This window comes from Choloepus didactylus, chromosome 3, assembly GCF_015220235.1.
Source record: "Choloepus didactylus isolate mChoDid1 chromosome 3, mChoDid1.pri, whole genome shotgun sequence".
NCBI classification, from domain to species: domain Eukaryota; kingdom Metazoa; phylum Chordata; class Mammalia; order Pilosa; family Megalonychidae; genus Choloepus; species Choloepus didactylus.
The window spans coordinates 49644420-49654457 of record NC_051309.1 but is presented as its reverse complement, the minus strand read 5'-3'; the positions used below and the strand labels follow the sequence as shown (position 1 = coordinate 49654457).

At 36.7% G+C, this 10038-nt stretch overlaps 1 pseudogene; it reads right to left on the bottom strand.

Moving 5' to 3' along the window:
* Positions 1 to 8691: 8691 nt before the first annotated feature.
* Positions 8692 to 9397, bottom strand: LOC119530252 (annotated as a pseudogene).
* Between the last annotated feature and the right edge of the window lie 641 nt (positions 9398 to 10038).

Sequence of the window (10038 nt, the reverse complement as noted above, 5' to 3'; positions counted from 1 at the left end):
CATCAACAAATCTCTCTGCTACTTGATTAAATATGAGTGACTTTGTTTATCCTGAACTTGTGATGAACATGGGCAAATAAGTAAAGCCTGTTTAGTGAGCATATAATTGAGACTCTAGAAACATTATACTACTCTATACAATGTCTTACATAAATGCCTGCCAATTTTGGAACATCCGCACCATTTAATGAAAGTCAGCCCAAGTAAGATTCAAAGGGCAGAAAGCTTACATTAGATATACTACCAGTTTTATGACTTAATCACATTGAGAGTCTGAACATAAGCTATTCTCTGAAAGTAGAAGAAAATCATTCCTTTCCTATTCAAATTATAGGGTTAAAATGAGGATAAAGTCAGCTAAAATATTATGAATTACTTTAGTATGTGAAATCACATGAATTTTTTAATCAGCATTATTAAATATGTTCAAATTCATAAAAGTGCTGTTAAGCAGTTTTCTTACAGGATTTCTAATTATTTCTTATAGGTTTCCTTTTGTTTTCACCAACTTGTCAAATATAACAATGGTTTTTAAGTGCTGCCAATGGATATAAAGTACTGTATATCTCAGGTGATTAATGAGCTATCTAATCAAAAGAACTAGACAATAGGCAAAAAAAGTAGAGTGTATAGGTAAAATACTTAATTTTATAATTTGATATTACTGGCAGCTTGCTGAAATGATACAACAAGAAAATTGCAAAGCATATGGTGTGTGATGGTTAAGTTATGTGTCAACTGGCTCAGGTGATGGTGTCCAGTTGTTTGGTCATGCAAGTACAGACTTGATTGTTACTGTGAGGATAGTTCATGGATTTAAGTCATCAGTAAATTGATAACATCTGTGACTGATTACAACTACAATCAACTGAGGAGATTGCCTTCAACAATGAGAGAACGCTCATCCAATCAGTTGAAAGCTTTAAAAGGAGAAGTGATGAGTTCAACTGTCAGAAGGAAGAATTGTCATCTTTACTTCAGCCAGTTTCATCTTCTCCTGGATTGAAAATCTTCATCAGAGTTCCCAGACTGCAGCCTTTCCTATGGAATTTGGACTTGCTATCTCCACAGTTGTGTAAGCCAATTCTTACAAAAAATCTCATAATATTTACATAATATGTATGTATATTTAACTCCTATTGGTTCTGTTTCCCTAGAGAATGCTAATACATAGTGCATCAAAATTTCATCAGGAAAAGAGTAATGACTTAAGTTTAGAGACAGCAGTGGAGAATAAGCAGCCTAATTTAAGTAATTGGTCAAAATGTTGCTAGGACTTCTAAGTTTATGCCATTAAATTCAGAATAGTAGTTTTGAAATATGAAAAAAATCAGCATTGCTCTAGACTTAATGCAGACTTTTCTATAAAGTTGTATTGTTTTATATTTGTGTGGATTAGACATTACTGTTAGTGTTTGCAATTTCATTTACAAAGAATCAAGTCATAGGTAATGTAGAAAAACACTTTATGAAAGATATTTCTGGCCTGGATTTATTATTACTTATGATGTTTGCAGAGTGGTGATTTGTCTAACTCCATCATTCTTTCTATAATTATTAGTTGGCATTCTACTGTAAGGAAGAGCTTTCCATTCTCCATGCCTGTATTTGTTTCCTTAGCTTTTAGTATTAATATGTGACTAATGGATTCTTTTACATTCAATATATTATAATTCATTGTTGTCATTATTTATTTTGATGATTTACTTTCCCAAGTTTGGTTAATTAAGACTGTTATTCTTTCCACTTTTATTCCAATTGACATGAATGAGAGTTTTACAGGTGTTTTTGAGAAAAATATTTTTATTGTGAAATATAACATATGCAGAAAAGTGATAAATTACAAAGTATAGTTTAACAAGTAGTTATAGAGCATATTTCAAAGTATAGTGTGGGTTACAATTCCATAATTTCAGGTATTTCTTTCTTGCTGTTCTAATACATTAGAAACTAAAAATAAATATCTATATAATGATTCCATTGTCATAATCATTTGTTAAATCCTAATCTCTGTTACAACTCCTCCTCTCATTTGATCATTCTTTCATTCTTCAGGGATATTTGGGCAATGACCATTCTAACTTCTTCACGTTGAAAAGGGGTGTTGACATTATTGGGTAGAGGAATGTATCTGGTTGATATTCTGGGAGAGACTGGTACCTCTAAATTTCAGTGTAGGAACAATCTGGAGGTTTTAAGTCTCTGAAAAATAAACTTAATAAGTAAAACTTTTAGAGAGACTTAGATAGAGCCTGGATTTTTCTTTAGGGTTTTCAGGAATGCTGTTAGTTGGGGCTTGGCATACCATGGAAATTTGCAGTATCTGTTTGAAGTTTGTATAACAGTAACCCCTAGAATGACTTCTTAACTCTATTTGAAGTCTGTTAGCCACTGAAACCTTATTTTGTTACATTTCTTTTCCACCTTCTGGTCAAGAAAGCACTGTGAGACCCAGAGGATGCCAGGGCCAGGTTCATCCATGGGAGTCATTTTTCTTGTTACCGGGGGGCTTACACTCCTAAAAGTCATGTCCCACATAGTGGGGAGCATAATTTACAAGTATTTTTAATATAAAACTATTATGACAAGATGCTCTAGGGTTGGAAAATGATTTGTAGTCATTAGTTTGGAAAATACTGCATTCTCTATCTCTCATTTGGAGTCAGACAAAGTTCATTAGCATTTTAAAGCTGCTTAGAAGCCCTCTCTAAACTACTTTCCTGTCTAACCAGTTTCCCTAATCTGTGTGACCACAGAATGCCTTTTCTTTTTTTGCCAAAGGAAAATCCAATCAAACCAGTATTATCAATAAAAAAAAAATGCATTTTGAAAATGCTGCTCTAGGCCATCTGTACAGAATTATTGATTTCTTCAGTTTGCCAATGGGGAGCTTGAAGGGGCAAAACTGAAGGAACATGTGCAAAATGCACATGAAAGTTCTTTTTCTGTCTTGAAAAAACAGAGATCCAAAGGTGAGTTTTTCTGGTGAGATATAAAAGGAAAGTTGACTCAGGTGTGCTGCTTCACTGCCTCCTGTTTACAGCTTGTAGGTGATGGTTCAATATGTGTGAACTAGTCCTAGTCAGTGATTTAATAATCTTTCATATCAAGCTTCTCATTTAAAAACCACATCTAGGATGCAAATCATTGCCTTCTCAGAGCTGAAGCATTTGTCTTTCCCTACGTAACAGCAATGATTTCAGTGTATGAAGGCTTGAAATCACATCACTGAAAACATTACTATTTATCTAAGAACTGCATTCACCACATATTTACCATTGCTGTTGCAAAATTTACTTCAATTTGGGATGAAAAAAAAAAAAAAAGGCAAGGAGAGAGTGTGGGAAGATGGTAGAGTAGGAAGCACCAGGAATCAGCGACACCACAAGAACAAATATTAAATAGGCAGGAACTGTCTGAATCAAAACTTTCAAAACCCTGGAGTCCAGTAAAACTCTGCATAACATTCAGTGAAGAGCTGGGGGAAGAAGCTGGTAAATTAGAGTAAATACCAAGAAATTGCTCTCTTGATGCAGTTGTTACCATCATCTAGCCACCAGTCTTGTGGCAGGCAGCAGTGGGGTCTGGTCCATGGTATAGCTTGAAAGGGACAAAAAAATCTACTTTCCCAAGATTTGGGGTGGGCAGGGGCTGATTGCTGACCCTGGCTTTTGATTACTTCAGATCAGTGGGGGCTCAGCTCTGAGGGTGGCCATTGTTCCAACCCACCCCAGACAAAGATGCTACAGGAGATTTAAAGTTAGTGTGCTTCCTTGGAACTGTGGAGGACAGTTGAAGGGCTACATTTTCTGGGTAGGTCAAGAAAGCACAGTTTTGGGAAGTCATAGAAGAAGCTCCTGTTCTCTCCTCATCCTCTCTCCAAGGAAGTTTGGAGGCAGCTGGTGCTCCTTCTATGGGTCCCTGGCCTTGTTCTGACTGGAAAAGATGGACTTGGGAAATTCCTCTCCAGCATGACCCCCCTCCCAAAATTTGTCCTTAAGGCAAAAGCAGTTTGAGACAATGAAAGAAGTGTAAGAAACAATTGAAGCGGATGACCTGGGGTAAAGGATAACCTACCTTAATTCCAGCAGTAGAATAACAGGGAAAGGGAGAAAGTACATCTCCTGGAAAATAGAGGGGGTCATTCAAACTTCTGTAAATGGGGGCAACTCCTAAGGCACTAGCAAGCACAAGCCCAGGACAAGATACAGGCCCTGAAAAGACAGGCAGAACCCTGCACATTGCATTCACCTCAGGTGGACCTTCCTGATGGGAGGGCTGACATTCAGGGAAATCTCTGCCATATCATTAACTGGTTACACACTCAGGAAACAGACAACTCCCAGAATAAATCCCAGGGAATGAATATAAACATTTATAAATTTATAAATAAATTTTACATATTACATATTTTAATATTTAAAAATATTAAAATGTACAGTGTGTAACAAAAAAGTTCATGGTAAACAGAGAAACAGGAAATGATGGCCCATCCTCTAGGATGAAAATCCAGGAAACATCAGTGAAGGACATCAGATTGTGAACATACCAGACAAAGATTTAAAAAAATGATCTTTGATATACTCAAGGAGGTGAAGGAAAACGTAGAGAAAGAATGAAAGGATATCAGAGAAACCAGGAATGAAAAATCTGAGAATATTAATAAAGTGATAGAAATTTCATAAAGGAATAAAACAAAACTACTAGAGTTGAAACCATAGTAACTGAAATTAAAAATCCCCAGGAGGGTTTCAACAACAGATTGGAGCTGGTAGAAGAAAGAATCAGAGAACTCAAAGACAAAACAATTGAAACAGGTCAGCCTGGGGAGAAGAAAAAGAATCATACAAAGTGAAAATAGTCTAAGAGATCTGAGACACCATCAAGCATACCAAAATATGAATTATGGAGTCCCAGAGGGAGAAGAGAGAAAAGGGCAGAAGAAATAGTCCAAGAAATAATGACAGAAGACATCCCAAACGTTGCAAAAAAACATGACTATGAATATCCAAGAAGCTCAGTAAACATTAAACTGGATAAACTTGAATAAAAATATGCCCAATCACATAATGATCAAACTGTTGAATCCAAAGAACAAGTTTAGACTTCTGAAAGATGCGAGAGAGAAGCAATGAGCTCCAGTGAGTTCCAGTTGGATTAAGTGACAATTTTTCATCAGACTCTGTGAAGGCAAGAAGGCAGAGGGTTTAAATACTTAGAGTTCTGAAAAAAAAAAATCCATGAATTTTATATCTGGTGAGATTTTCTTTCGAAAATGAGGGAGAAATTAAGACACTCATGTTTAAATAAAGCTGAGGGAGTTCATAACTACTAGATGTGACCTACAAGAAATGCAAAGGGAGTTCAGACTGAAAAGAAGGTACACTAGACAATGGTTCAAAGTCTTGAGTATTTGAAAGTGGTTCAAATCTTAAAGGAATAAAGATCTCTGGCAAAGGTAACCATTTGTGTAATTGTAAATGCCAATAGTATTGTATTCCGTTTTGTGGAATGTAATTCATTTCTTGCTTCCTACAGGGGCCAAAATGAAAATAAATAGAAAGTAATGATAAATCTATGCTTTGGGACATAAAATGTATAAAGATACAATTTGTAACAAGTGCATAAAAAGGTGGAGGGGGCAAAGGGATATAAGAACAGGGTCTGTGTAAGCTATTTAAGTCAAGTTGGTGTCAAATCAAATGTTTGTTATTTATTTAAGATGTTAAATTTTAGCCCCATGATTACCTCAAGGAAACTATATTCTAAAATTCAGGAAAAGACTAACATGGAAATTAGTCATGGACACAAATACCATTGCCCTTTAGTACATTAAATTCAGAGTGGTGACACAGATGATGCATCCATGGTAATAGAGAAACAGAGGCACTGGAAAGAGCTTTATTTAAATGTTGTGAGACTTGTTATATGGCATCCATTTTGTATCTCTTGGATTCTGGTTCACCAGTAAACAGGGCTGAGAAGGCAGAGGGTGATATAAACTTCCAACTCAATGGCTTTAGCAATAAGATTAAGGTGTTGTGTTATATGATTCTTAAAGAATCTTTGAAGTTTAAGATTCTATACATCTTATTATAACACCATTAAGTAGGAAAGGAGTATATTGTGAAAGAGATCTGCCTGAGCAGAATGTGGATTGGCTCCATTGAATCACCAGAATGGAGAATCTTTGACCACCATGTGGAAACAAATGTGCATTGACACTTCCTGGCCAATGATTGGGAAGCAGGCAGAGCTGGGGCAGTGATGTATACAAACGAGAAAGGCAGGTGAGGTATATTATCCAGTTTTTTCTCCAATACAACTAATAATGGTGGGAACCTGGATATTCTTACAGGTGTTATAAAATCTCCTTGCTCTGGTTTTATGTACATTGACACAGGAGAGCCAAACACCTACACTTGCATGTACATGTCTTGTAAAGCTGTGGACATACAGAGCAAAGAATTGAAAGATCAACTGCCAAGAAGGCACCTTCTCTAGAGGAGGGTAACAAATCTCTATCTGCTTTAGTGAAATGTTCCTGGGCTAAGTGGAAAACATTCCACAAACAGGAATGAAATCTCTTGGCATGAAATCTGTGTGTAAACCTGTAAAGAGGCAGTTTTCATGTGATTTGGATTATCTGATGAAGATTTCACACTGTTCTAATTTGTGCCCCTCCCCTAGAAATCTTCAAAAATGAGACTGTATAAAGTTGATCCAAGTAAATATTTCATCTTATTAACTTTCTTTTATTTTTCTTGTGGCTACTTATATCTCTCTTTCAAACTCACCACAACTTGGTCCCTTACAGCTGTGTGTTAAGTCAAACTTTCATGGCATGAATCTTAATGCCCATGGTAGGGTTGATGCATTGTAGTGCATCAGCTAAAGATTCTCAGAGGTGAATGTTTCAATCAGAAAGGTAACCTGAGTCCACTCTAGCTCAACATCTTTATTGCTTAATGAAGAAGCTGAGACTCAGTGAGGTTAAGTGGAATTGACTTCTCTATGCTACTGACCTTGGTAAGTTGAGGCTACTGCTATCTCTTCCCTTATTTACTACAACATCCACCTAATTGTTCTTACTGCCTGTGATAGTCAAGTTCATGTGTCAGCTTGCCCAGTTATGGTGCCCAGTTGTTTGGTCAAGCAAGCACCAGCCTTATTGTTACTGTGAGGTTATTTTGTGGATTGAAATCAACAGCAAATCAATTGCATCTATGGCTGTTACATCTACAATCAACTGATAGATTGCCTTCAGCAATAATAGACATCTATCAATCAGTTGAAGGCTTAAAAAGAAGTGATAATTTTGGCAGACGGAAGGGAGAATTTCCATCTCTACTTCAGCTAGCCAATTTCTCCTGGGGAATTCATTGAAATCCTTCATAGAAGTTCCCAGATTGCAGCCTGCCCTATGGCATTTGGACTTGTGCATACCCACAGTCATATAAGACAATTTTTATAAAAGTCTCTTGATATTTACAGATATCTCCTGTTGGTTCTGTTTCCCTAGAAAACCCTGACTAATACAATGCCTTTAGATTTGCCTTTTGCAGGCCACTCTACACATGGATAAATGAGTACTTATAGAAAAATGCAATAGCCTGTAAAATTCTAAGTGTCATGCCTTTGCCTTGAGATAAAATCTTACCCTCTTAACTTCCATTACAAGGCTCTGCCTGGTCTGGTCATCATTGATTATCCAATTTGAACTCTGCTAATTGATATTCAAATGCTGTCCTCCAGCCATACTGACCTCAGCATATATTTGCAGGTCTCTGGGATTTATAAATGCTCATCCCTCTCTATCTGTGGAATACCACCCTCGCATCAAATCTGTCTCCTACAGACTACAGGTCAGATTTCAAATGTCAGTAAAATCTGTATATGGTCTTAGTTTCATGAACTTTCCATAAAATAGTACTTAAAAATTATAGATTTCTATTATAAATATTTTTTAAATATCTATTTATCCACCAGAATGTGATTTCCAGGGTCAGGGTTTTTATCCGTTTTTGCTAATTGCTGTAGGCTCTGCAATTACCATATTTTATAGCACATATAATGAACTCACCATATCTGTCTATAATACAAAGTCAACTGGAGCCTGATTTTCCTCCTTTTCAATCTCATGCTCTTTCCACTACCCCATACATTTTTTTTAATAATAAAATTATTGCATTTAATGTTATTTTCTTGAACAAAACTCAAAATCATCAAATTGCTTAATATACCAAACATAAACAATAACTTATCAAATTTGAGGAAATGTATGCAAACACCAGCTTCTGATGACAAAAACAAGTGAATTAAAGCCCTATACTTTTCTGATTTAGATCAGGTAATCATGGAAGTAAAGGGATATTTAAAATTATTTTATCGTTATGCATACTGAAGCAAAGCATAATAGCAGAGTTATTTTCCACCATAAAATTATTTACACCCATTTATTTAGCTAGAAACACTAGCTTGAAGAGGTACTTGTATATTCTATTTGTAATTATTTCTCTACAGCAACTGTCTCATATTTGGAGCATGTTGAATAAAATACTGTCTCAAAAGTCTTGTTTTTTTAAGTTTCAACCATTAAGAGTTCAAAGTACTTTGGGAGAATCCTGGTGTCCTGGATGACCTGCTAAATGCATTAAAATCAAGCAGCATGTTGGTATTCTGAAAATACTCTTAAATCCACACAAGTGTTGCTTGGCTTGTAGAGCTCAGATTTCCCCTACTGGCAGGATGACATCTGACGATCACTTGCCATGAAAGTTTCACACCAATTTTGTTTTGTTCCTTCTTCATTAGCTGCTGGACTTCCTTTTCTATTTTCTTTCTTGTTGTTCTGCTGCTCTCTTTTCTCTGCCTGCTGTTTCCTCTGCCTCAGAACTTTTTCTGCTTGTCAGGCTGCATCTTCTTCTTCCCATGCACTGGTATTTTCCTGCTAGGTATCTAAGTCACCTAATTCAGTAGATTGATGAATAAAAGGCCTATCTTGCATAGCTGCTAATCTACTAGAGAAATCTGTGTTATCATCTGCGATGCCAAAATTTAATGGCTCTCTCTTCTTAATATTGATTTCCTGAGTCTTCCTTATAGTTGGTGCCATGTCCTTAAAATAGTCAGGTTCCAGCTGTTCCAAATCATTTTGTTGTGTTGCCACATTCCCATTCCCTCCTTCAGTCTTTACACTTGTGGGTGCATCTTCATCCCATGAAGTCCACTCTTCAACATCTGTCTGTTTAGGAACTGATGAATAGTCAACTGTAGTTGGCAAAGTTATTTGGTCACCACCTAATTTCTGTCCTCTGCATATTAATCTCTTTAGGAATGAGAATCCTGTTGCTAGACAAGTACAGACTTAAAATAACCATTGCTGTATGATGGCCATGGCAGGAATCAAAACCTTATCTGCCCTGACCAATCCTTCTCCAGAGGTTATTCATCTGGTGCAGTCAGTTATAATTTGTAAAGTATGACCTGCCCCTCCCCTTCCCCACCTGCCGGGCAGAGGCTCTGAGCACTCCCAGTGCCCTCCGTTCAAAGTCTGCAGCTGCCATGGCCTCCCTCCTCCTTAGGAAACCCATGCCTTACAAATGATCTTTTAACACATACAGTTTGGTAATACAGAGACTCACTTGGAGATATGGTTAGTATCTGCATTTAGCCTTGTGTGAAAATGTGTTTGACCTCTCCAAGACTAGCCCTGAAAGATCCTGGCAATAAATCTCATCTCTTTTGCTCTTACTTGCTTCCCAATATGGAATGCTGTACACTTAGGAACACTGAAAAACTGGCATTCTGGTAAACCATGGCTATACTGAAGGTACTTCATCTCCAGCAGGCCTAATTTAAAGCAAGAAAAAGATAGCCATGGTTTCCCTCAGAGATTAGAAGGAATTGAAAAGAGTGTTATAATCACTGATAAATGATAGGGTGTTTAGTTTACATAGATCTCCTCTCAAGTGAGGATATGAAGGATTTGCAGACTGAGACCTGCAGAGTGAAAAGGTAGCCATGCAAAGTGCTATG